The sequence below is a fragment of the Panthera pardus genome, unplaced genomic scaffold (genome assembly GCF_024362965.1).
Source record: "Panthera pardus isolate Hobbes unplaced genomic scaffold, ASM2436296v1 HiC_scaffold_22, whole genome shotgun sequence".
Classification (NCBI taxonomy): Eukaryota; Metazoa; Chordata; class Mammalia; order Carnivora; family Felidae; genus Panthera; species Panthera pardus.
This window is the reverse complement of record NW_026526788.1, coordinates 12,664,179-12,689,118: the sequence shown is the minus strand read 5'-3', so window position 1 is coordinate 12,689,118 and position 24,940 is coordinate 12,664,179. Positions and strand designations below refer to the sequence as shown.

General features: G+C 45.1%; 1 protein-coding gene across 6 annotated transcripts in view; it reads right to left on the bottom strand.

Annotated features, from left to right (window-relative positions):
* SGMS1 (sphingomyelin synthase 1) overlaps positions 1-24,940 on the bottom strand; it is a 289,527-nt gene that overhangs the window by 132,876 nt on the left and 131,711 nt on the right. For 4 of the 6 annotated variants that reach the window (XM_053910258.1, XM_053910259.1, XM_053910257.1 and 1 more), the window contains 2 exons: positions 18,539-18,581; positions 12,033-12,177 (listed from right to left, as the gene is read on the bottom strand). The gene's annotated coding sequence lies outside the window, so the exon portion shown is untranslated. The remainder of the gene's footprint in view (positions 1-12,032; positions 12,178-18,538; positions 18,582-24,940) is intronic. The other 2 variants (XM_053910261.1, XM_053910260.1) reach the window with 1 other exon arrangement.

Sequence of the window (24,940 nt, the reverse complement as noted above, 5' to 3'; positions counted from 1 at the left end):
CGATTGGTCTACTCAGTCTGCGTTCCAAAGCCTCAGCTAACACACTGTCATTGGCACAAACTGGCTCCGAGAGGGAACAACACCGTGATGTTAGCAGTTACACCAAGCTAGGCTCTGCCTGCCGCTGAAATTCACTGAGTCTGACTGGAAAACCCCACAGCAAATCATTCTGGTCAGGATTCTGAGAATGAGTGCTGGGGACACTTAAGAGTCGTTAAAACCAAAGTCACGAAACAATAAACAGCACGTTGGCTGACAAGTATGTTCTCCAAAAAGAGAAAGGAGTTTTTTCCTTCATTTCGAGCAAGAAAGAAAAGCAGCACGTAGGGACCCCTATCATGACAGCACCCCAAAACCTTGCTGGACCGTGCAGGACGTCCACAGGGGCCAGTCACTTGCTGTCTCTCCCCCAGGGCTGTGACAGGAGTGGGGAAGAGGTGCTCGGGACCAGGCAATACCTCATCAAGCCCATGGGGTGCCTTCCTTTAAGTTCACAACCTAAAGTATCGAAAGGAAGGCCTAGAAGGTAAGGGTGACACCAAAACTGGTGAATGAAGGAAGCTCTTGAAAATCCCTACAAAGTCCCAGGGTTTTTATCAGTGATCTAGGACTTAGGATACAAAGGCACGGGAGGTGCCTGGGTGGCTCAGTCAGTTAAGCATCCAACCTCAGCTCAGTCATGATCTCACAGTTTATGAGTTTGAGCCCCACGTCGGGCTCTGTGCTAACAGCTCGGAGCCTGGAGTCTGCTTCAGATTCTGTGTCTCCCTCTCTCTCTCCCTCTCAGAAATAAATAAACATTAAAAAAAAAAAAAAAAGGCACCCTGCAGATGATACTATGTTTAGAGAAGAGACTATCCGAAACTGTTCACAGAGTACTTTTTATATAAAGCAAACAACGTCAGAGACGACACAGGACAGCTGATTAAGGAGCTAAGGAGTAAAGCGGAAATAACAGCTATAAATCCGTGCGGTGAGACTGTTCTGGGTTATCCTACCCGACAAGGCTAAGAACGTCACACACTCTTCACAGGAAACTAAGTTTACGACAGGACAGAGTTTGGAAACAGACCCTGGGTTGCAAGTGGGTGTTCGTTACGTGTTCCTTACCCCCAGCTACTCACCCCCAACCACTGGGCCCCATCGCTGAGAAAGATCACTCAGTTTTATTTCATTTCGATTCACTCATTTTGACAGAAGAGAAAAACAATGGAATGTGATAATGTCAGGACAATAATCATGCCTTCAAATATTTTTCTTAAAGGTGGCTTTTCTGGCGGTGTGGGAGTTTGTAAGTGAATGCATTAATAATTAAACACTTTTCCACCAAACATTTGAGAAGAAAAAGATTCTGCAAATGAGCTATTTCTTATGTAATTTTTGCTTCCACTATGGTTTCGTTCCTAAATCAATACAGGGAGCAATAAATATATACAGTCAAAACAAAGACAGCCAACACATCTCTGCAGGTGATATAAATAAATTATCAAAGGAATGGCCCAAGATTAAAAACCCCTGCATAAAAAGAGAAAAGACTTCTCCATATCAAAAAAGCTTTCTTCATTTTACTAAAGGATTTCTTAAGAAGTCCCTTTAAATTCATGAACTTTCCTTGTCAACCTAAATTAATTTATTGTACAAAAACTATCGTTAAGGGGCGCCTCGGTGGCTCAGTCAGTTGAGCGTCCCACTCCTGACTGCAGCTCCAGATCGTGATCCCAGGGTCATGGGATCGAGCCCCGTGTTGGGCTCCGTGCGGAGCGTGGAGCCTGCTGGAGATCTTTCTCTTTCTCTCTCTCCCTTTCTCTTTCTCTCCCCTTCTCTGTCTCTCTCCTCTGCTAAATAAATAATAAATAGAAACAGTAAAACATAAACAAAAATTAAAATATCGTGGATACTATTTTCAGAAATGCATTCACTGCATGAAAAATACAACAGAGAAGAACAGGAAAACTCCGAGAAAAGTCTGTGCAATCAAATTTTGAGCAAAAAATAAATAGTGAATGCTTTGTTTAAATAATTTAAAAGCCTAAAAATATTTATGATGTGGGTCGCAAACCATTTTCCACCTTCGAAACTATTTCCACCAATGCTGATTCAGAGTAAACACGACAGTATTTTACAAACAAACAGCCATTTCTTTGTGACTCAATGTGAAGATCCGTTATGTGAACATGTTTTATAAAATTAAAATTCCTAATCAGTTATTCAAAAAAACAAACAAAGCCGTAACAAAGATTAATTCCTCTAAGCCCTTGAAATAACAATTTTAAAATGTATGACCATCATATGGTCTTACATAAAAGTCTATGGCTGACAAAACAGGCTATTAATGCAGCTGGCACGCTCACCATATCACATTTCTGCTTCTTTTCGTGGCAAATATTTAAAGCACACGACTAATTTTCAAGATTTCCAAATACAGAGCTGTACCGGGCAATTGTTATCCCTGCTCTGGTCATCACCACTTGAGCTTTCTACCAATTTAAATCAACTTTTATTCCACTCAATATTTGCTTAGCACCATAACACACGTGTAAAAAATTATTCCTTGGCTTAAGTCATGCCAGATACATTGGTGATTCCGGGACACTGTTATCGAACGTGGGCAAGGCAGACCGAGGCCACACACGGGAGGTCAGTAACCCAGAGAGCAGGTCCCTTTCAGCAAAACTAATCTAAGATGGGATTCTCAAAAAGAGAAAATGACAGTTCACAACAGAGTGTGTGGTCCACGCAGGGTCGGGAGCACATGTTACATTTCTCTGTCAGATGGCGATGCTTCTTGCTGCCACACCTCTGTTTCGGGGAACTCCCAGAGTAGAGAGCCGACTGGATTTTCAAATCATAAAACTGACTCTGCAAGTCTACATACTGTGCATATAAAACCATAACATTTGGGGCGCCTGGCTGGCTCAGTCGGTGGAGCGTCCGACTTCGGCTCAGGTCATGATCTCACGGTTTGTGAGTTCGAGCTCCGTGTCAGGCTCTGTGCTGACAGCTCGGAGCCTGGAGCCCGATTCAGATTCTGTGTCTCTCCATCTCTCGGCCCCTCCCCTGCTCACGCCCTGTGTCTCTCTGTCTCTCAATAATAAATAAACGTTAAAAAAAAACACAAAACTGTAACATTCACAATTTCTTCTTGACTGGTTTCTTGTTTCTATCACCGGCACAGTCTACTACTTCCAACTATTTTCACTTACGAATAATATTCTGAATTAGAATCGAATGAAGTGTTAACACTGAGTAAACAGACCAAGGTACGTCAGAGGCTCTCAGGACGCCAGCACGTGGACCCTTGGCAGACGGCACATAACAAAAATATAACAAATAACGCCCCCTTCTATTGGAGGAGTTACTCAGGAATCACCGCTCACTCAGAAGGGTAAAATTAGGGGGGCCTGGGTGGCTTAGTCGGTTAAGCGTCCAAGTCTTGGTTTCGGCTCAGGTTCGCGAGTTTTGAGCCCTGCGTCAGGCTCTGCGCTGACACTGCAGAGAAGTCTGCTTGGGATTCTCTCTCTCCCTCTCTCTCTCTCTGCCCCTCCCTCACTCGCTCTCTTTCTCTCTCAAAATAAATAAACTTTTTTTAAAAAGGTAAAATCATATTACATAGTAAAACATTAGACAATTAACCAACTCAATGAACAAAAATGAATCTTCATTTCAGTAAGTAATGTCTCAGAGACATCAAGGTCTATGCAACTCAGAAGCATATTACAAGGTATTACTTTCCACCTCACTGCTGACCTAATCTAACAGCGTATGGCAGACCCTCTAAAGGAGAAACTGGGATTATTCCTCAATTTTTAATAATTCTTTGAGCTCTGCCCTAAATGTCTTTCCACTTTATCTATTAGAAGCACTTACTAAAACCAAAGCAACAAAAACAGATCTTTCCTTTCCACAGAATGACACAACAGATACCTTAAACTACCCCCCCTCACCGAGACAAAAATAACTAAAGAAGGAGAAGAAAATACAACATCTTCTTAAATGCACCGGTGAGATGACAGTCCAGTAAGAGACAGTAAAAGTGGGGAATCTGGGAAATGGGAAAGTACCAAGACAAGAACCTCGGTCACCCTGACCCTCCATTCTAATCACTACATGGAACAGGGGAGGAGACAGACCCCAGGACAGCTCAGGGGGAGTTGAACAGATTCCTGCATCGCACTGGGCCTCACAGAACTATGCCCTCAGGATACAGGTCACTTCCTTTTTTTTTTTTTTTCCAATTCTTTTTACGTCTATTTATTTTTGAGAGAGAGAAAGAGACAGAGTATGAGCAGGGGAGGGGCAGGGAGAGAGGGAGACACAGAATCCTAAGCAGGCTCCAGGCTCCGAGCTGTTAGCACAGAGCCCGATGTGGGGCTCGAACCCGTGAACCGCAAGATCATGACCTGAGCTGAAGTCGGATGCTTAACCGACTGAGCCACCAGGAGTCCCACGGGTGACTTCTTTTGAAAGCGAGTACATTTGGGGACAGGGGTGAGGTGAGGTGGAAAATCCCACTTGAGAATTCATAACCAACAAGTAGTACTCTGTAGTTTTGAGTTCCAAATCCAAAAAAACATCGAGCAGGGAATGTAATTGACAGTGTCTACGGGTACCCGGCAGAAACAAGTATAAATACTTGGATCTAGGTCTTAAAGAACTTGCACAGATAAAACTTCCAACGAACATGAGCTCACAGTCAATAGGGCACAAGCACACAAGGAAGTAAGTCACCATGAGTGAGTGCCAATGGACACAGGCGAATGAATCCCATCTGAAAAGACTTCATATACTGGAAATTCAAATACTGGAAGCCGACATAAAATAAACATATTTAATATATCTCAATAAGTAAGAGAAGTTTGAAAAAGAGTATAATTTTCTTTAAAAAATATTACCAAGTTGGGGGCACCTGGGTGACTCAGTCGGTTAAGCATCCGACTTCGGCTCAGGTCATGATCTCATGGTTCATGACTTCAAGCCCCGCGTCAGGCTCTGTGCTGACAGCTCAGAGCCTGGAGCCTGCTTCGGATTCTGTGTCTCCCTCTCTCTCTGCCCCCCTCTCCCCCACTCATGCTCTGTCTTTCTTTCTCTCTCTCTCTCTCAAAATAAACAGTAAAAAAATTTTTTTAATAAAAAAATATTACCAAATTAACTTACGAGAGGACCAAAAATAACAGTTAAAAAGAAAAAAAGAAAACACATATATTTACTGAGCACCTATGTTACTAGACGTTGCACCTTTCTCTAGGCTCTGGAGATAAAGCAGTGAGATAGAAAAAAACTAAAAAAATAAAATAAAATAAAATTTGAAAGTATAAAAATCCCTTTCTTACAAAGAGCGATCTGAACAGATTAAAAATAAACTGGGGGAAAAAATTGGTGAACCAAAAGACAAAAATGCCAAGAAACAGTCCAGAAATGGACACACAAGGACAAAGATAACAAGAATACAAAAAAGGGACACAGACCAGGAAGTGAGATTGTGTAATGTGTCTCGTGGAATTTCTTGGAAAAAATGAGGAGGAGGCATTATTCTGATAAATGATGGTAAAATTCTCCTAACTTCAATCTTCAGATTCAGAAAAATCTAAAAAATCATAATCAGGAAAAGGAAAGGAAAGAGAACTCCCCACTTGGATGTAAGCAAACCAGGACTACCAAAGACAAAACAGAATCTTTAAAGTGGCCCGAAAGAGAGAGAGCTGATCTATTTGAATTGGACGTAGAACAGCACATGGGAGTCAAGCAGGCACAAAATGAAACGAATGAGTCTCACAGAGCAGCTTGAGCGAAGGCACAAAGGGGGCAGAACATCTGGATGGAACCAAAGGTCTGCATTAGGCAAGAGCAGGAATGAGGCTGGAAAGATGGACTGGAGCCAGATCATTGAGGGCCTCCAATGCCAAGGCAGTGAATCTGGCTTTTATCACAAAACAAGGGGACAGTCATCCCTAAAGGCTCTAAAGACGGGAACAGAATTATGAATGCAGCATCAGAAAAACTAAACTGTCAGCTGGACCAGAGGCAGAGACACCCAGGGGAAGGCCATTTAAGAAGACCAGCCTACAGGAACAAGGACCTTAGGAGAGTGGGGACAAGCTGATGAAAAGAGACAAAATAAGGCAGGCAAGGAGAGGGACACTGCAAAGGAAACAAATCAGTGAGATTCAGTGACCCATTGAACACGGGCAGCAAGAAGCCGCTTAAAGAGAGAATCAATCCAACTCTCTATCTTCCCCCTTGTGAGCAGATTACACTTCTTCCCGGGATGGATCTGAAATTTCTTTTTATATGTTATGGGCCAGCAACTAATAAGCATTTTAGTTCTAGTTCCACAAACTACTTTAACAACCAAGTTACCTCAGTTTCCACCACTGAATGCTGGCCCCTTGAGAAACAGCTTAGTTCCCACAAAAAAACACAGAGGGATCTCATGTCCTCTCAGGATTACTGAAGACAGTTGGTGAATATAAAAATACAGGTAGTACAAGAAGTAAATAGCCAACAAGTCACAAGTTGTACATTTTAGATCCAATTCACAACAGTCTATCCTACACCAAAATTCTGTTACCCTATTTTATTTTCCTCACAGCACTTATCCGTGCCAGAAATAGTCTTGTTTATCTATCTCTGTATCACTTGTCTCCCTGAATCACCCTGACCCGCTCCCACTAGATTATACACTCCACGAGAAAAGGGATCTTGTTTGCACTACTCACCACTGTAGGCTTGTACCTGGAAGTGTGTGATACAAAGCAGAGATGCTTAACAGCTATTGGATGGATGGATGGATGGATGGTGGGTGGGTGGGTAGATAATGGATAGCTATGGTGGGTAGGTGGATGGGTGGATGGGTGGATGGATGGATGGATGGATGATGGGTAGGTGGATGGATGGATGGCTATGGTGGGTGGGTGGATGGATGGATGGATGATGGGTGGGTGGATGGATATACGCAGGGCTGTAGTTCTGCACAAGTCCGGGGGTACCACTCATTCACATGTAGTGGCTTGTACAGTACACAGAAAATAAAGCCCTACATCATGGCAGGAAATAGCCCAGAAGCTGTGGTAGTAAGTATGTAGATAGCTCAGGCCCTATTTGACTCTAATGCATCCTGTTACATTTGCAAATTGGGCATAACTTACCCCTTTTTTGATAGAGATAAGCAAGAATTTTCTCTCCAGTTTCCACAAAACTAATCTCATCATTTGAATAACCAAATACGTATTCAGGTGAAGATCTTCACATATGGACATTCCTGCCTCAACCATCCTGTAATCAGTTAATATTTTTAACCATTGGCTAAGGATTCTGAGCGCCAACTGTGAATTAGACACCGTAAATTCCTTAGGTCCTCATTGTCCCCTGGTTACAAAAGTCTTTAGGGAAGTTCCTGACTTAGTCAAGTTGAGCTGTGGCCCAAACGCAGCTAAAGTTACTGATTTAGGAGTGGTCAGTTCTGGGACTCATCGATATCAATCTTCAATTTAGGACAGCCCACCCAAATGTTTTAAAAGAATCTAGAAAGAGTCATGAAGATTTCACAAACTGTCAGCCTCAATGTCATGCACCACATCACTGACGGCAAGGACATCTTCCTACTGTTCACATCGACCCTCCCAGAGAAAGCAGTCTCCTACGCCCCTAAGAAGTTACAATTACCACGATCTGCTGAACCCATCGCTAAAGATTCATTCTACTGCCAGTGCTTGTAAGACTACTACCCCTTCATCTCTGCTGACCTTAGAACTTCCTCTGAGACACGGCTACAGAAACCACTAGCTCGGTCTATGGGAATTCCCACTGGAGGGATTATGTTAAGTACCAAACCCAAGAAGCACAGTGTCACTACAAGAGAAACGTGAACACCGATTCACTATGCGAACATCGATTTTCCTTCTATTTTTCAACCTCTCATAAGTTCTATAGGCCACAGTGACCCTCAGTCTTTATTTCCTTGAGCAGCAGAATCCTTTCTTTAAACAAAACCTTGTGGAGGTTCAGGTATGAAACATACGGAAGCCGAGCTGTTGGTTGATGGGACAATCAGGAGGTCGAAGGCCCTGTCCTCCCGCAGCCCTACCCCAGCCCCCAGGCACACTGGAATCCCAAGGGCAGTGAGAAACCATGTCTGGAGAGCACTGGCCTGGTTGAGATGATGATGGCGATGGTGATAATCTCGGAATGAGGTCTATACGAGAACCATAAGGAACAGTACATTACGGTCCCCGCTTCCCAGAAGCCTGCTCCTAGCAGAGTACTTCCATTACACTGTCACCCATCCCAGCTGGAGGACTCCCGTTCCCCACAGAACACAGAACTCCGGTTCACAAGCCATGCCAGGACCGCACTGTGAATGTCTCTCCAGGAAACTGGAAAAGCAGCATCACTGAGGATGCCTGCGGCTTCCTCAGGTTAGTGCAGCTGTCTGCCCTAGGGTGTAACCTATGTGAAAGAGCCAAAAACAGAGGGGGCACGTGCTCAATTAGTGCACGAAGCATCAAATAAAGTAAGCAACTGGTAGGGCGAGATATCTGCAAATCAGAAGTTGAACAGTTTCGTGTAAGTACGGAAAAACCAGTTACTTGTCAAAGGTGGGTCACCTCAGTGCACGAAAAAAGCAGGCTGCAAAGCGTCCGGGTCAGAAGAGAATTCCCAGTGTTCCCTTCATGCATGGCATTTGTACTGGGAAATCTACAAGTCGTGTTCATTGCACAATGTGGCAGCAGAAGTCATCTGGGTCTTCTCATCCCTGAGTCTTTTTTTTTTTTTTTAATGTTTATTTATTTTTGAGAGAAAAGAGAGACAGAGCTTGAGAGGGGGGCAGGACAGAGAGAAAGAGGAAGACACAGAATCCGAAGCAGGCCCCAGGCTCCGAGCAGTCAGCACAGAGCCCGATGTGGGGCTCGAACCCACGAACTGCGAGATCATGACCCTCAGCTGAAGCTGGACGCTCAACCGACTGAGCCACCCAGGCGCTCCTCATCCCCTAGACTTAACCATCATTAGTTATTTTATAGGACGCAGGAAACCTTTTGGCAATTATGTTTATTTTAATACTCTCCCATCACCGTGGCCTGATTTGGAGAGGTACTAACTGAACTGAAAAAGGATTAGGTCTATCAAGTAACAGGATGGGATCACTTCTGGTATTACCCACACAGAATACTTTTCAGCCCCTTTTTAGCATGTTGCAAAAGAAAATTTTAAACCATGGGGAAAACACTGAAGCCATAAATAAAAATGGATCCAGAACACTATCGTTCTAATTCTGTTCTTTTTAATAAATCTACTCACTCCTAGGGCTAAAATCTGGAAGCATCGAAATATTATCTCTTGGTGCCTACCTCTGCGCGGTGGTTTGTATTTTGTTATTTGAGTTTATCAATGTAGTACCAGGGGAAAAATACATTTAGAAACAAAAAGGAATTTCACTTATAGTGACACTGACACCGCATACCTGAAATTTCGAGGTGTGCATATTTTGTAGGTTTTGAGATTCCTATAAAACGTGGCCCTTACCTGTGTGCTTGTGTGGCCCAAGTACTTCGGAAGCAGCTGCGCAGGGGAGTGGAACCGGTTGCCACCGCAGCGCAGAAGGCCTGTAGGAAACACGTGCGGCTGGAGCACGTGTGACACATGCGCCCAGTTCTCAAGGGCCGGGCGGTCCCGGAAAACCACATGACCCAGTCTCACCAGGGACGCACCAGCCCCATCTAGAAGGCTTCCCCACTGTGGCGATGAGGCTTATTTAACTGTTTGTTAGAAGACTGCCTTTGATGCAAAGCATAAAGAAGTTCCTGGACGCAGCCTCAGTCTAAACGTCACCATTGTGTGTAATCAGCCAGGATGGGTAATTGTCAAAATCAGTCTGTGAAATCAGACCTGTATGGAGTTGGGAGTAAGGGCTCCCCCAGTCTCTGATGGGAGGGGCGGGTAGGTTTCACAAGGTCACTGCCTGGGCTGGTTCGCCTCTCAAAGAAGGTAGACCACACCCACCTCCCAGGCTTTTAGTGAAGATTTTAAGTATGGGTCGGGGGCGCCTGGGTGGCTCAGTCGGTGAAGTGTCAGCTCAGGTCACGGTCTCACGGTTCATGGGTTCAAGCCCTGCATCGGGTTCCAACACAGTGTGGAGCCCGCCTGGGATTCTCTCTCTCTCTGCCCCTTCCCCACTCAGGTGCACGCACTCTCTCTCAAAATAAATAAAAAAAATAAAATAAAATAAAACATTTCTGGGTCTATACAGCATCTACTAATCAAATTAAAAATATTTCAGAAGCCCAAATACACAGATTTTCAAATCATGTAGCCCACTATTGAAAAAACAACAACAAAAAAAAACACGTAGATTCCATTTATTCTTAAACAGACTCAAACTTAAGACTCACATCCTTCAGGACAACGTCCCAGCTGTACCCACTGATGTGACCACTCAGCCAACACTGAGCACCTGAACAGACGGTCTACATTTTAAAGGATGTGGGTTGCAGAACAGCCTCTGTGAACCAAGCCAGCCTCTGTGAATCAAGCCAGGACTTCTGGCAGAACAGCATCTCTCTCCTGTGTCATCTTCCCTAACTGCGTACCGGAAGGGTCCAGGTGACGGTGACACGATGCCACAGACACGACAGGGCTGCGTCAGAACGATGAAGTCCACTCCCACCTCCTCTACTGGCCTCACGGTCAACTCTGAACTGACCTGTGAAGGCGTGAGAGCCTATGTTTCAAAAGGGGCATGTTTAATAATGTCTCATACCAGGAATACATCCTCAATGAAATTATGAAACAGTAACCGTTGAAAAACGCTAAACTTCACTCTGCTCCTTACATGTCGCAAACATAGCTATAAGCCAAGTAAGCGTGCCATGCGTTGGGAACAAGTAGCAAACGATGGTGGACAAAGGAGAGCGGACGATTTCCACAAGCATCAGGCTATTGGTCAAATCCTGCCTCAAGAAGGGGGATGGCATGGTACACTGTCTCCGCGTCGTGGAGTAGCAGACGGACAGACAGACAGACCTACTGCCAAATGCGGTTTCTGCCAGGTATGCGGTGGGAAACAGCCGGCCAGTTACTGAACCACTTGGAACCTCGGTATCCTCATCTGGAAAATGGGACTTGCTTAATATTCCCAGGACAGTGTGAGGACCAAAGATGTAAAATACCTGGCCCAGGCACGTCTGCTGTGTTCTACATTGGTAGATCAAAAGAAAACCCAGGGTTGCTAGGGTGGCTCAGCCGGCGGAGCATTCGCCTCTCGATCTTGGCTCAGGTCACCGTCTCACAGTTTGTGAGATCGAGCCCCACGGCGGGCTTTGCGCTGACGGTACCCAAAATAAAAACAAAACGTTTCCACTACAGAAAATAAAAACAAAAACAAAGATCCCTGAAGGATCAACGTGACACATGACGTGACTTGGGCTATTCCACAATAAAAGAGCGAGTGCGTCAAAAGCCACACAGCCACTGAAGGTCACAGGATATGAAATAATGGGTGACCCTGACCTTGACTATAAACATTACTGAAGAGATAAGAATTAAAGGCAACAAGCAAGGAAATAAGGTAACCACTTAACAACATAACTGTGGGGGAGGAGGGTGTCAAGGCAGGTCAAAGTTCATGACCAACAGGGCATCAGTCAACTTGATGCAGCCACTACCCAATCAGATACAGCCTTGATGTCCCTTCAGGGTAAGAGTAAAGCCAGTAAGTAAGAGCTGGTCCAAAGGACACTGAGCTTTGAAACTGGCTTCCGTGTTCCCACAATAAAAGGCAGGGAGGTCTCTGGCCAGAAATGTGTTATCACTTGCATCTGCCCGGAGTTGCATGTTGCCCTTATGGTCTTTCTTGTCCTCCGGGCAACAGGAAGGGCCCCAGTCAGAGCTGCTCAAGGAGGAGATCAGAGCAACATCCCCCTACTCAGTCAAGTTGCATTTGAGGCCAGAAGCTGAGTGAGGCCCTGTCCTAAGAACAGCCTCCCTTCCAGAGACCAAGCACAGGAGGCCGGACCCCATCTCTGGCTGTGACGTACCTCCTACTGCTGCTGTTCTGTAGCTACTGACAGGCTCCTTTGCAGTTACTCTCGGGTAGGCGTCCTCGGGCAGGGCCTTGTCTCTTCTTTCAGAACTCGCCCAACCGGACGCTTTCGTGCAACCCCCCAAATCTCAGTGATGTACCTAGAATCAAGGAGCAACTTAAGCTTAACCACTTTGAAAATGGAACCATAAGACTCTCGAGCTGAAAGACACCTTACAAATCCAGTCTACGTCACTATCAGTAAAAACATTAAAGTATTAGATCGGAAACAAAAAATTCACAACTGACCTTCCCTAAACTCCTACCCTCTTCTTTCTCTTTTTTTAGAGTTTTTTGTGCGTGCCATGAGCATATATAATATTAAACCCCATCTTTTGGTTTTTTTAGTTTATTTATTTGGGGGAGAGGGGCAGGGAGAGAGGGAGAGAGTGGATCCCAAGCAGGCTCTGTGCTGTCAGTGCAGAGCCTGATGTGGGGCTCGAACTCACGAACCACGAGATCATGACCTGAGCCGAAATCAAGAGTCAGACGCTTAACCAACTGAGCCACTCAGGCGCCACACTCCCCCCCCACCATCTTTTCTTAATTGAAAACTAAACTCTGCAACTCTTTATGTCATACACGCATCTCTCCTTTTATATATTTATCTACATTCTTTAATTGTCAACAAATAACTGATTTTCACAAATTAACTGCAGCAGCTTCAGGATGAAAACAAAGCGTAACTACTAAGTTACCCTCTTTACGGGTAGATTAAAAGGGGGCTCATTGCTCTGAGGCGAAAACATGACTCTCATAAATGCCCCCTCTTCTGGTTACACATGTGTAGCGGGGCTTTTGCATAACCAGGAAGCTGGAGATGTTTTGCATCTGACAAAGGACAAAGAGCATTCTTCATTCGGTCCCTCATTTACAGTGATTTGCACTTCCCTGTGAAAGGATGTGCAATCCAATGGCAGCTAGCAACACGGCATCTTATTGTAATCGTATTTAATTTAATCAGTGGCATTCTATTTTTTTCTCTCTAGAACAATCTATTAAAAGTGGGTCCTCGACCCTTTGCAGGATCACATGAGCCCTGCATCACTGACCAGCTAATGAAAGCGAAGCCTATTCTAATACCAGTCAAATTTTCAAAAAGACCTTAAACTTTTTGAAGCCCATCCCTGGACCCGAGGATAAAAATCCTAGGACCATGCAGCAAGCAGGGTAACTGAAATCTTGAACTTCTCAACAGAATTAACTATGTGAGCAAACAGTTGCTGGAACAAAAGAAACCACTCTTAACAGCCCTGAGAACCTACTCACAGCAGGCGGTGCCCAGTCTAACCTCTCTTCCCATCACGGAATAGTAAGAAATAGTGCTACACCTGTACATAACCAAATGCGGATGGCTGCTGGGTTGCTTAAGTTCTGGTGTTTTTCACTTTACCGTGGTGCCAAAGCAATACACGTTCAGTAGAAACCATACTTTGAATTCTGCCCTCTGCCTGGTCTAGTGATGTGCGGTAGAATGCTCTCTCGGGTGCCAAGGTGGCATCGAGCCTCAGCGCCCAGGCAGCCACGAGCTGCGAGGGGAACTTACAACCATTCTGTACCCACACAACCCTTCTGCTGTTCATTTTCAGTTCGACACTGAATAACTTACATGAGTTATTCAACATGTTCTTATAAAATAGGCTTTGTGCTAGAGGATTCTTCCCAGTTGTAGGCACACACGAGTGTTTTAAATAAGCACATTCAAGGCAGGCTGGACGAAGCTATGTTCAGTATGTTAGGCGTATCAAATGCATATTCGACTTAACGATATTTTCAACTTACAATGGGTTTACCGTGATGTAACCCCCCCTGTAAGCCGAGGAACGTGCATACGGTCACAAAGAAAGGTGCTGTCACAAACTAACTAGAAAAACAAATAAAAATTAGGCTTGCCATTACCTCAGCTTACAGGTGTTCAATGGATGCATCCGAGTAAAATACATTTACATTAAAGAACACCGTCTCCTGATCATACCAACATACGGTGTATACACCTAAAAATAAATCAAGGATTTTCGCCCCATAAGAAAACTATACCTCAGGAAATGGTATCATCTTACATTCGAGACCTCACGTTATGAACAAAAATCTGTTTATTCTGAATTTAAAAACGTTTGGGAAGATTACTTCAATTAATGCTAGCCTTAGACATTTTAACAAAAAGGAAACAAAGGAGAGTAGATTGAACCTTTTTTTTTTCTTTTTTTTGGAGGTATAACCTAACAATAGCATTTATGAGATAACATTTTTTAAAAGTCTTTTAAATATCATTTTAAAAGTCAATCTGGATTTGGGGAGTGATAGATGGCCAAGGGAATAGGGCCGTTGATCTCTGCTTCCCACTAAATCCCCATTAAAATTACAGTAATGAGAGAAAAAAAGAGAAAAATCCCGAAGGACAACGAGAACAGAAAAGAATATTGGAGCAGACAAGAGATGTGACTGCTGAGCAGAGCGGATAAGGAAGCTCACTGCCCGGGCAGGAAACAAAAGCCGGCTGACCGCTCCCGAGAGGCTCAGGAACGAGGGCGGTGGCTCCTGGGCAGGAGAGGGGAAGGGGTTAAAATGAGGGGCAGGGGAGAAGTCTGCATCAGGAGTAGTTAGACCCTTACTGGACACCATGCGTATGGATTCAAGGCCTACACGTAAGACCCGACACAATAAAACTCCTAGAAGAAAGCACCGGGGGGACGCTTCAGGACACTGGATTTGGCAATGATTAACTGTGTGGGACACCAAAAAGTGCAGGCAACAAAAGCAAAAATAGACAAATGGGACAACGTGAAACCTAAAAACGCTGCCTGGCAAAGGAAACAATCAGTAAAAAGGCAGCCAATGAAAAGGAAGAAAATATTTTCAAACTACGTATACCATAATGGGGTTAGTACACAGAGTATATTAAGAATTCCTACAAGTTAACCCCCAAAACAAATAACCCAATTAAAAAAAAAAACAAACGGGCCAAGAACTTGAACAGACGTTTCTCCCGAAAAGATACAGAGACGGTGAACAAGAGTATAAAAGGATGCTCGGCATCGCTCAGCATCAGGGAAATGAAAATCAACACCCCCTGAGCTACCATCACACAGATGGCTGTCAGAATGGCTAAATCAACAACACGAGAAACAACAGGTGTTGGCGAGGATGTGCAGAGAAAGGAACCCTGTGCACTGTTGGTGGGAGTGCAATCCGGCGCAGCCACTGTGGAAAGAGTACGGGAGTTCCTCAAAAAATTAAAAACACAACTACCGTATGATCCAGGAATCGCACTACTGGGTATTTGCCCCCCAAATACAAAAACACTAGGTGGAAAGGATACATGCACTGCTATGTTTACAGCAGCATTATTTACAAGAGCCAAACTATGGAAGCAGCCCAAGTGTCCACTGACGGATGAATGGATAAAGAAGATATGGGGTGTGTGTGTGTGGGTGTGTGTGTGTGTGTGTGTGTGTGTGTGTGTGTGTGTGTACTGGAATATTATTTAGCCGTGAAAAAGAATGCAATCTTGCCATTTGCAACAACACGGATGGAGCTGGAGAGTATAATGCTAAGTGAAACGGTCAGAGAAAGACAAATACCATATGATTTCACTCATATGTAGAATTTAAAAAACTAAACAAGTGAACAAAGAAAAAGAGACGGACAAACACACTCTTCATTAACTACAGAGAACACACTGATGGTCACCAGAGGGGAGGTGGGTGGGGATGGGGGAAACAGGCAAAGGGGAGTAAGAGGACACTTATCACGATGAGCACTGAGTAACGTACAGAACTGTTGACTCACCACATTGTACACCTGAAACTAATATAACGCTGTGTGCTGTGTTGAATTAAAAATGGAAAAAAAATTTTTAATAAAAAATAAAATAATTTTTTAAAAAAGGTATTTGCACACCCACGTTCACCACAGCACTATTCACAACAGCCAAGAGGTGGAGGCAACCTAAATGTCCATCAGCAGATGAATGGATAAAGACAAAGTGTGACAGACATAAAATGCTATATTATTCAGTCTTAAAAAAATGAAGCAATCCTGTCACAGGTTATAACAGGAAAGGAATTGAGGACATCATGCTAAGTAAGATAAGCCTGTCACTCAAAGACAAATACTGGAAGGTTCCACCCACATGAGGCATCTGGAGCCGTCAGACTCTTAGAAATAGGGAGAGGACGAGTGGCTGCCTGAGGCCTGGGCAGGGAGAAAAGGGGAACTGTACCGATGGGTACAAGATTTCAGTTTTGTAAGATGAAAAAGTTCTAGAGGGCTGTTGCATAACAACGTCAATGTAGTTAACACTGTTGTACCATGTCCTTAAAAATGGTTAATATAGCAAACTTTGTGTTTTTTACCATAATGAAAAAAGTGGGGGGAGATAATCCTGGATGATCTAGGTGGGTCCAATGTAATCATAAGGGTGCTAAAATGTGACAGAGGGAGGCAGAAGAGGTCAGAGTAATGCAGTACAAGGTGTATTTGACCTGCTACTGCTCCTGTAAAGAGGCCCCCACCTGGAAGGGGGCCTCCAGAAGCGAGAAAACGCTCAGGAGCACATTCCCCTCTGGAGCCGCCAGGAAGGCCTGTAGACACCTTAACTGAGGCCCAGTGAGACCCATCAGACTTCTCACCTACAGAACTAAAAGGTAAAATAAATTTTGTTTTAAGCAAGGAAGCAAGCAAGAGGGAGGGAGGGAGGGAGGAAGGAAGGAAGGAAGGAAGGAAAGAAAGAAGAGGGGGGTAATTAGAACCCCAGATCTTTTCCCCAAACCGTTCCTAGTCCCATAAAACAGGAACAGCATTCTATTTTTTAAAATAAAATATTCAGAGACCAATAAAAATCAAGTGTGGAATCACAAACATGCTGGCAGAAATTAAAAGTCCAATAACCCTAAGAAAATCTCTCAGAAAGTAGAACAAAAACACAAAGAGACAGGAAATAGTTCAGAAAAAAAAAGGAAAAAAGAAAAGAAAAACATAATAAAATAAGAGAATCAAACCACAGGGCCCAAATATCTAACTAAAAGAAAAAAAAAAAAAAAAAAAAAAACAAGAGTAGAAAGGAAATTATCCAAGAAATAGTACAAGAAAATTGTCCAAACTGAAGGAAATGAGCCTCAGGATTGAAAGGACCACTGACATCAAAAGATCCTACGACCTACATCCCAGTTGGAAATTTCAGAGTTTGGGGGATAGAGAAAAGAGTCAAACGTTTTCCAGAGAAATAAAACTGTTCACGCACAGCCAGCTGGGAAGCAGAACACCCCGAGACGTTTCAACATAAATATCACAAAGCTCAGTCACAGGCAAATACAGTCATAATCAAGTAAACGTTAAATATTTCTTTATCCACACACTGTAACGAGACGGGAGCCACAAAACAGAGACAGGAAGAGCAGGCGTGCACCGAGGGTAAAGGGTTACACATGAGAGCTAAATCCTCAGCGGGATATCCATCTGTAGAAGTCTAAAATTTTAAAAGAAATCAATAAATGGCACTTCAAGCATACGATGTGTTGTTTAGAAATAGCAAACGAGAGGGGCGCCTGGGTGGCTCAGTCGGTTAACCAGCCGGCTTCGGCTGAGGTCATGATCTCGCGGTCCGTGAGTTCGAGCCCCACATCGGGCTCTGTGCTGACAGCTCGGAGCCTGGAGCCTGCTTCAGATTCTGTGTCTCCCTCTCTCTGACCCTCCCCTGTTCATGCTCTGTCTCTCCGTCTCAAAAATAAATAAAACGTTAAAAAAAAATTTAAAAAAAATAGCAAACGAGAGAATAAGGAGTAAAGGAGTTGAACAGGGGCAAAGGATAATGACAGTCTAAGAACAAGAGGGGTGGCTGTTACGATTATTATTCTAATTGTAAACAATGTGCATGTAATTACGTCAAGATAAATAAAACGAATGAACGAGTAGATGCAAGGAAGAAAGAAAGAAAGTGTATTTAACAGAGCGAACCTACAAACTGTTACATAGTGGAGACCTCCGATGTTCATCGACACAGAAAAAACGGAACCAGCAACTGTCCTAACATTGGGCAAACAGTTACTTACAGCTTGGAGTAAACCTTCCAATTACAGCATCACACACAGGGACTCCAAATACACTCCACTGCAGACCAATAAACGGTGGCCTGTTCTGGAGGCTTCAAAAATGTGACTTATGACAGAGACAGTGACAACAGATGTGTATGGAAAGAGTTGGAAGAAAGTTACTCTGAGGTAGGAAAAAAACATTAGTTCTACTGCTGTTTGATGTAAATACACAACTACTAAATATACACGTGTAACTAAATTAATTAAATGGTATAAATATGCGTTTGACTATTACCTCTATACACCCAAAACATTCCTTCTATTGTCAGGTTGACCACAAAAATAGTTTTTTGAGTTCTTCTCGGTGGGAAAACATGGGAAATATACACCAAGCAGAAAAGGTACACAAAGAAATTAAAAATCCATTTACCTGAACCATGTTGGTATCTTTCTGCATCAGTCTTCCTTCCAATCTAGGAGAAAATAAGAAGCAAATTAAAAGGCATCCTTTGCGTGCTAAACTGCTTAGAAGAAAAACCGCCTCAAATGCAGGGTAACTACTGCTCACTTCTTGTTCTCTATCCGTAGCACAACTCGTTCTTCCCTACTTCCCAGCTAATTTCTGGCTGTCACAGAATACAGAGTGAACTTCATTAGGCAAAGCCTGATAGAAGGAAGCACGTAAACCCCAAAGCTAATGCAAGTCTGTACCCCAAGCACACCCAATGGTACAGCTGGAGTCGTAAAATCAGACACTTTTTATAAACTGTCTCTTCTCTCGTCAGGCAGATAATTGCTCATTGGTGATACGGAGAAGGATAAACACACAAAAAAGAACACTGTTCAAACTAGGAGAATTACGACTATAGAGTAAAAGGGTGGCAACGCGTTTAAATGTTCATCTTCACTAAGTGCGACCACCAGCAGGCTGAGCGGACCGTGTGTACAGGTCGTGTACAAACCAACTGTGCGCGAACGAATAGCTGATAAGTAGCCTTCCACCCACATACCCTTAAAGCCTCAGACTCGCTTCCTCATTTCATTTCATTGAAGACTTTCTCCACTAAAAATGAAGTATCACCCTTCCAATTCATACGTGAGTTAGGTACCTGCAGAAAGAGGGAAAAGTTACCTTTGTAAGAAACTAACATTTGCATCAAGACGATGCATGCATGCAGAAAAGCACAGAAATCCTGAGGTGCTCACTTAATTCACCTAAAGCAAACACATGTGCGGCCACCACTCTCAAGGTCGCCGCGGCCCTGACTTCAAATACCACATGTTAGTTTCACCTGTGGGACAAAGGACTCTTCTCCAGGCATCTGTCTGGGAATCCACGAATCCCCGTACCTGGACCAAAATAAAATGCTTTAGGAAGAGAGACAAGTAGTCACTGACTACAAAGAGATATTCTCTCAGAAAGGTGGGGACGGGTCTAAGGATGCTGTTCTGGCTGCCTGGATGGTTGTCTGAGGTCAACGTCCAGCCCCCCAGAGACTGTAGGGCAGAGAAGTTGTTTTATGATATAAATAGAAAGGGAAGGGCCTTCCCATTTGTCCAAGACAAATGTCCTGCTGGGGGTGACATGAGGAAAAGGGGCGGGGAGGGGGGGAGTTTGGACCTCCTTTTCTTTCAATGTTTAATTATTTTTGAGAGAGATACAGAGAGCGAGCGGAGGAGCGGCAGAGAGAGAGAGGGAGACACAGAATCCAAAGCAGGCTCCAGGCTCCGAGCTGTCAGCACAGAGCCTGAGGCGGGGCTTGAACTCATGCACTGTGAGATCATGACCTGAGCCAGAATCGGACGCTTTACCAACTGAGCCACCCAGGCGCCCTGGGACCTCCTTTTATAGCTGCAAAGACACCTATAAAAATACAGGTAACAGCTTCTAGTTTGTGCCAGAAGCTAGACTAAGGTACTGATGCAGATCTCATTTGATCTTCCAATTGCTATGAAGCCTGCAGACAGAGGAGGGCACCGGGTCTCAGGGCGGGTAAGTGTGATACCCCAAGCTACACGCTTAGGTGAAGCCAGACTCTTCCTCTTTACGGCTTCTGTGGAGGGCCAGAGACACCAAAAACCAAAAGGAAAATGTTCCCAGAAAAGAGGCCATTCTAACTAGATACGGAATATATTGGGGGCCCCTGCTCATGAATCACTTAAAGGAAAAGAATCAAGTAACTCGGGGTCCCCAGAAGTCTTCTGAAGTACCGGAAGGCTGAATAGTTCCGTCACTCGCTAAGGAGGCCCACTTATCTTTCTGTACCTCAAAGGAGACGTTTCGAAAGAAACCCGTACACTTCACGAGGGGTAATGTTCTGTCGTGTTAATTTCCTTCATGCGCTGCGGGCTTTTCCCACTGCAGCAGGGGAATCAAAAGAACATGATGTCCGTCAGAAAAAGTCATAGATGCAGAGGCAAATTGCCACGAGACAATTATCGAGGATACAATGATAATGCCGCCTTCAAATGACATGCCCTACCTGCATGAATATTTAATTCAATCATAAGTGCTTTCAAAAAGCAGGGAACACGGCTCAAAACCACAACTGCCTGTTCTGCTACGTGAAGAGGGAGAGGAAATAAAATATCCAAAAAGACTGGATAGAAGACTATACGTGAGGGACTCACCAAAAGGCATGTCATTAAAAAAGCCTTCCTGCATCCTCACTGGTAAATGCAAAATAACGTCAATGACAGTAACTACGACTGTCAGACGTGACGTGCAAATTAATTTGATGCCTGTACATTTAATCTAATGAGAACCCTGCAAAGGGGGGAGGCTTGAGGATCCCCGGCGGATCAGAGGCAGACACTGGGCCCAGAGCGATTGTGTAACTTGTCCAAGGTTGCAAACCCGTCCAAGGTCACGCGGTGAGGAAGTAGGAAAAGGTTCCCGCCAAGACTACGGGACACCAAAGACACAGGATGGGCCTGGCTCTGTGATGAAAGCGCCCAACCTGTGATTTTTGGATTTTCCATTCCAAAATCATTTCACGATCCTTTCACAAGTTCCCGGTTTCAAATTGCTTTTGATTCGCCCTGAGTAAAGGGTATTGGCATGCCTTCCTCCTGGTAGATGGGCTAATGTATTGATGGCGAGTGGCTTGAGGACAGAAACAAAAATAGATCTGGATGGACTCTTTTTAGAGAGGAGAGAATGGTGAAAGCGGCTGAGAGCTCTCTGGGGACTGGCGGACATGGGATCTGGCACAGGGAGTACTCAGCAAACGCTGAAGGTCTGATTCCACAACAGACACCTGCTGGTTAGAAACTAAGGGGGGAGTTCCTTCTGGGACTTGTGTCCCAGGGAAGTGTGCTCACCTTGCACAGTCAAGCATCCAGGGGAAGAAATTATCCAAATTACACGGATAAGGCCGTGGTGGCTCTACACGTTCAGTTGAGACCAAGTACGGTAAGACAGGAACCTTCGCAGACATTAGCCCGGTGGCATACAGACAGATAACGGGAGGAGAGAGGACAGAAGGAGGTATCCTTCCCTTATGCGCAGTAATTCTGTGCAGCAACGCTCAGCCTGCTAAGGGTTTAGTGTTTACTATCACTGACTTCCTCTCGAGAAAAACCGCAGTGGAGCTGGGGGCTCGAAGGGTACAAAGGAACGAGCGTTAAGAGGCAAGGCTGAGAAAGGAAAAGATTCAAGTTCGTGAAACCCAGCAAGGCATGAACGCCCACTTTACAGGTTTGTATTTGAAGAGCCAATCCTTCCAGAGTTTACCATTTCCTCCTCGATCGGGGGGCGGGGGGGGGGGCAGCCTGACAGATTGCGAGGGGGAGGCGGCCCCATAGGACAACAGTGCTGAGATCGGCTGCCGCTGTCCCCCATGGACGCAAGACACAGACACCACAGCGGGCACGCTTGGCTGTGGGCAACTCGGTCCGAAACTCTGTAATTACATACAATTCAGTTTTTTCTTCTAGGAGGGGAAGATGATGCGTGATTAGACACGAATGATATGGAGAGACCATAAGACCACCAGATTAACTTAGTTATATTTTTCCGTTTTTATTAAATTTTTCTATGAAAATTACACTTCATTAGAACAGTAAGAACCACTGAAATTTTTCTCATTCTCACTCATGAACAACAAACGCACGTGAGACCTTAGTTTGAGACTACAAAACCCGAAGTACAGAGTTAGTACCTTCTTCCTAGCATCTAAGTCTCAACAAACACAGTTTAATTGAACAGTTTCTTTCTGTCCTCTGCTTGGAGAAGAGCCTTTGCGGTCTCTCATGGGGGAGGGATTCAAGGGCGGGTTGCCGGGACCCAGGCACCGCGTCAAGTTCACGGTGACCAGACGGTGCAACGTGCCCCTGCGGACACCACAGGCGTCCTTCTGCTGGCGGCTGGCACCACTCTCTTCGCCAGAGAGAACAACGCAGGATTACACCCCGGGAAAGCCTTCATCTGCCCCTCGCTGCACAGCATCCCCACCGTTTCCAGATTTAAAGACTTCGCGCCAAGGGCAAACTGAACGCCTACTCCCAGCCCCTCGTCCTCCACCCCTGCTTCAACATGCAGGACATCATGAGTCTCTTGGAAAGTCCCAGCTCTTTCTCTGAGCTGCTCACCGGGGTGTAAAAGAAAACACAAACTATAAAAAAAAAAAATCACCCATTCACTACCCTGCCTCTCAGAAGGCTTTGCTCATCCCTCTCTTCTAGAAGGTGCATTTAAATAGAGGAATTTGGAGGAACAGGTTCATCTGGAAGGAAAGGACAGGTTTACACACTGCAGCCCACTAAAATGTGGGCGAGGAAGGAGAGCATTTGGGGGGGGTGCAAACATTTTCAGAGAAATACAAGGTACTAGTCATTCCCAAAGGTGATAAAGAGCGAAAGCAACTGTACTCTCTGCAGCGGTGAGAGAAGTGAACGGTGACCACCTAGAGGCTAATCCCCGAAGACCTGAGTGTGACCTCATGCCCGCCACCGCCCCTCTCCCCTTCCCCAAAGAGGTGGCCAGTGCCTCCCGCAGAAGAAGGAGGAAAGAAAAGGTACTTCGTCCCTTCATTCAGCAAGCGCTTACTGCCCGGGACCACACAGATGTGCGAGCGGCTTCCCGGAAGGAGCTCGCAGTCCAGCCAGAAGGAAAACCCAAACCAGTACTGACATTCGTGGGTGGTCAGCGAGACCAAGGAGGTAAGTAACATCAACGAACCCAAGCGCTTCCCCACCGCGGGCCAGGCGCCTTTCCTGGACATTTTATGGATCTCATTTTAATCCCGGAAACCAGCCGTCCGCCTGGCCAATGTCTTGTCCTTTTTTACCAATGGGAACGAGGGCAGAAGGGACCCAGAAAAGGGTCCTGCAAACAAAAGTATCTCTGTATTCTAATTGAATCTTCAGATACCCTGGCCCCCTCCCCAAATATAAAATCTATCCCTATTTTCCCTTTAGAAGGCTGCCCAGAAGAGTGTCGGGCACCTACAACTTGTGCCGGGACATTCACATTTGGAAGAACCTTCTATCATCGCGGGTCCTGTTATCCACGGCCCTGCCCGCAGTGCCCGCCCTGCTTTACCGGAGCGGGGTCTGGTTGTTACTAAAACTCTACCCACGTTTGTGCCAATATAACCTTCCTCAGATGTTCTTAATTGCAGCTCCCTAGGGTGCCTGGGTGGCTCAGTCGGTTGAGTGTTTTTGGCTCTGGTCATGATCTCACGGTTCCTGAGTTCAAGCCCCATGTCGGGCTCTCTGCTGACAGCTGGGAGCCTGGAGCCTGCTTCGGGTTCTGTGTCTCCCTCTCTCTCTCTGTCCTTCCCCTGCTCACACTCTCTCTCTCTCTCTCAAAAATAAGTAAACATTGGGGCGCCTGGGTGGCGCAGTCGGTTAAGCGTCCGACTTCAGCCAGGTCACGATCTCGCAGTCCGTGAGTTCGAGCCCTGCGTCAGGCTCTGGGCTGATGGCTCGGAGCCTGGAGCTTGTTTCAGATTCTGTGTCTCCCTCTCTCTCTGCCCCTCCCCCGTTCATGCTCTGTCTCTCTCTGTCCCAAAAATAAATAAAAAACGTTGAAAAAAAAAATTTTAAAAAAAATAAATAAGTAAACATTTAAAAAAATAAGGTGTGCTTGGGTAGCTCATTCGGTTAAATGTCTGACTTCAGCTCAGGTCATGATGTCACGGTTCGTGGGTTCGAGCCCCGCGTCGGGCTCTGTGCCGACAGCTCGGAGCCTGGAGCCTGCTTCGGATTCTGTGTCCCCCTCTCGCTGCCCCTCCCTCGGTTGTACGCTCTGTGTGTGTGTGTGTGTCAAATATACACATTAAAAATAATAATGCTAATAGTTACGGCTCCTTGCAGGCAAGAGCCACACTTTCTCTGTGCGCCTCCCGCTCTCGGTACCCAGGGCAGACTTGGGTGATCGATCATCCACAAGATCCCACCATGTCTTCCCCTACCCATTCCATCAAATCAGACTCGTCCGATCAGTTCGCCCACCTCTCCTCTCCACACTTAGTCATCGTTTTCAAAACTGGAGTCTTACCCACCGTCAGAAGCCTTATTCGTCGTGAGCTGTGTGATCCTGTGGGTCTCTAAGGTCCTTCCCTCCCCGGCTGCCCTCACCGTCCATCATGCCCATCGCCCGGCTTCGAAAGAACGACGGAAATAAACGTGTTTACAATAAGAGAGGAATTTTCCACGTGGCCTTTTACTTACCAAAAACATTTTCTCAAAATACCACATGCGCACCCAATAAATTCTGGATTGAGACTTACTTTCACCTCATGCTGTGTTATAATTTACCTTTCATTAAAGCCATCTTTACACAGTCTTATGTCACTACCAAAATATGGTTTAATTACAGGAGGAT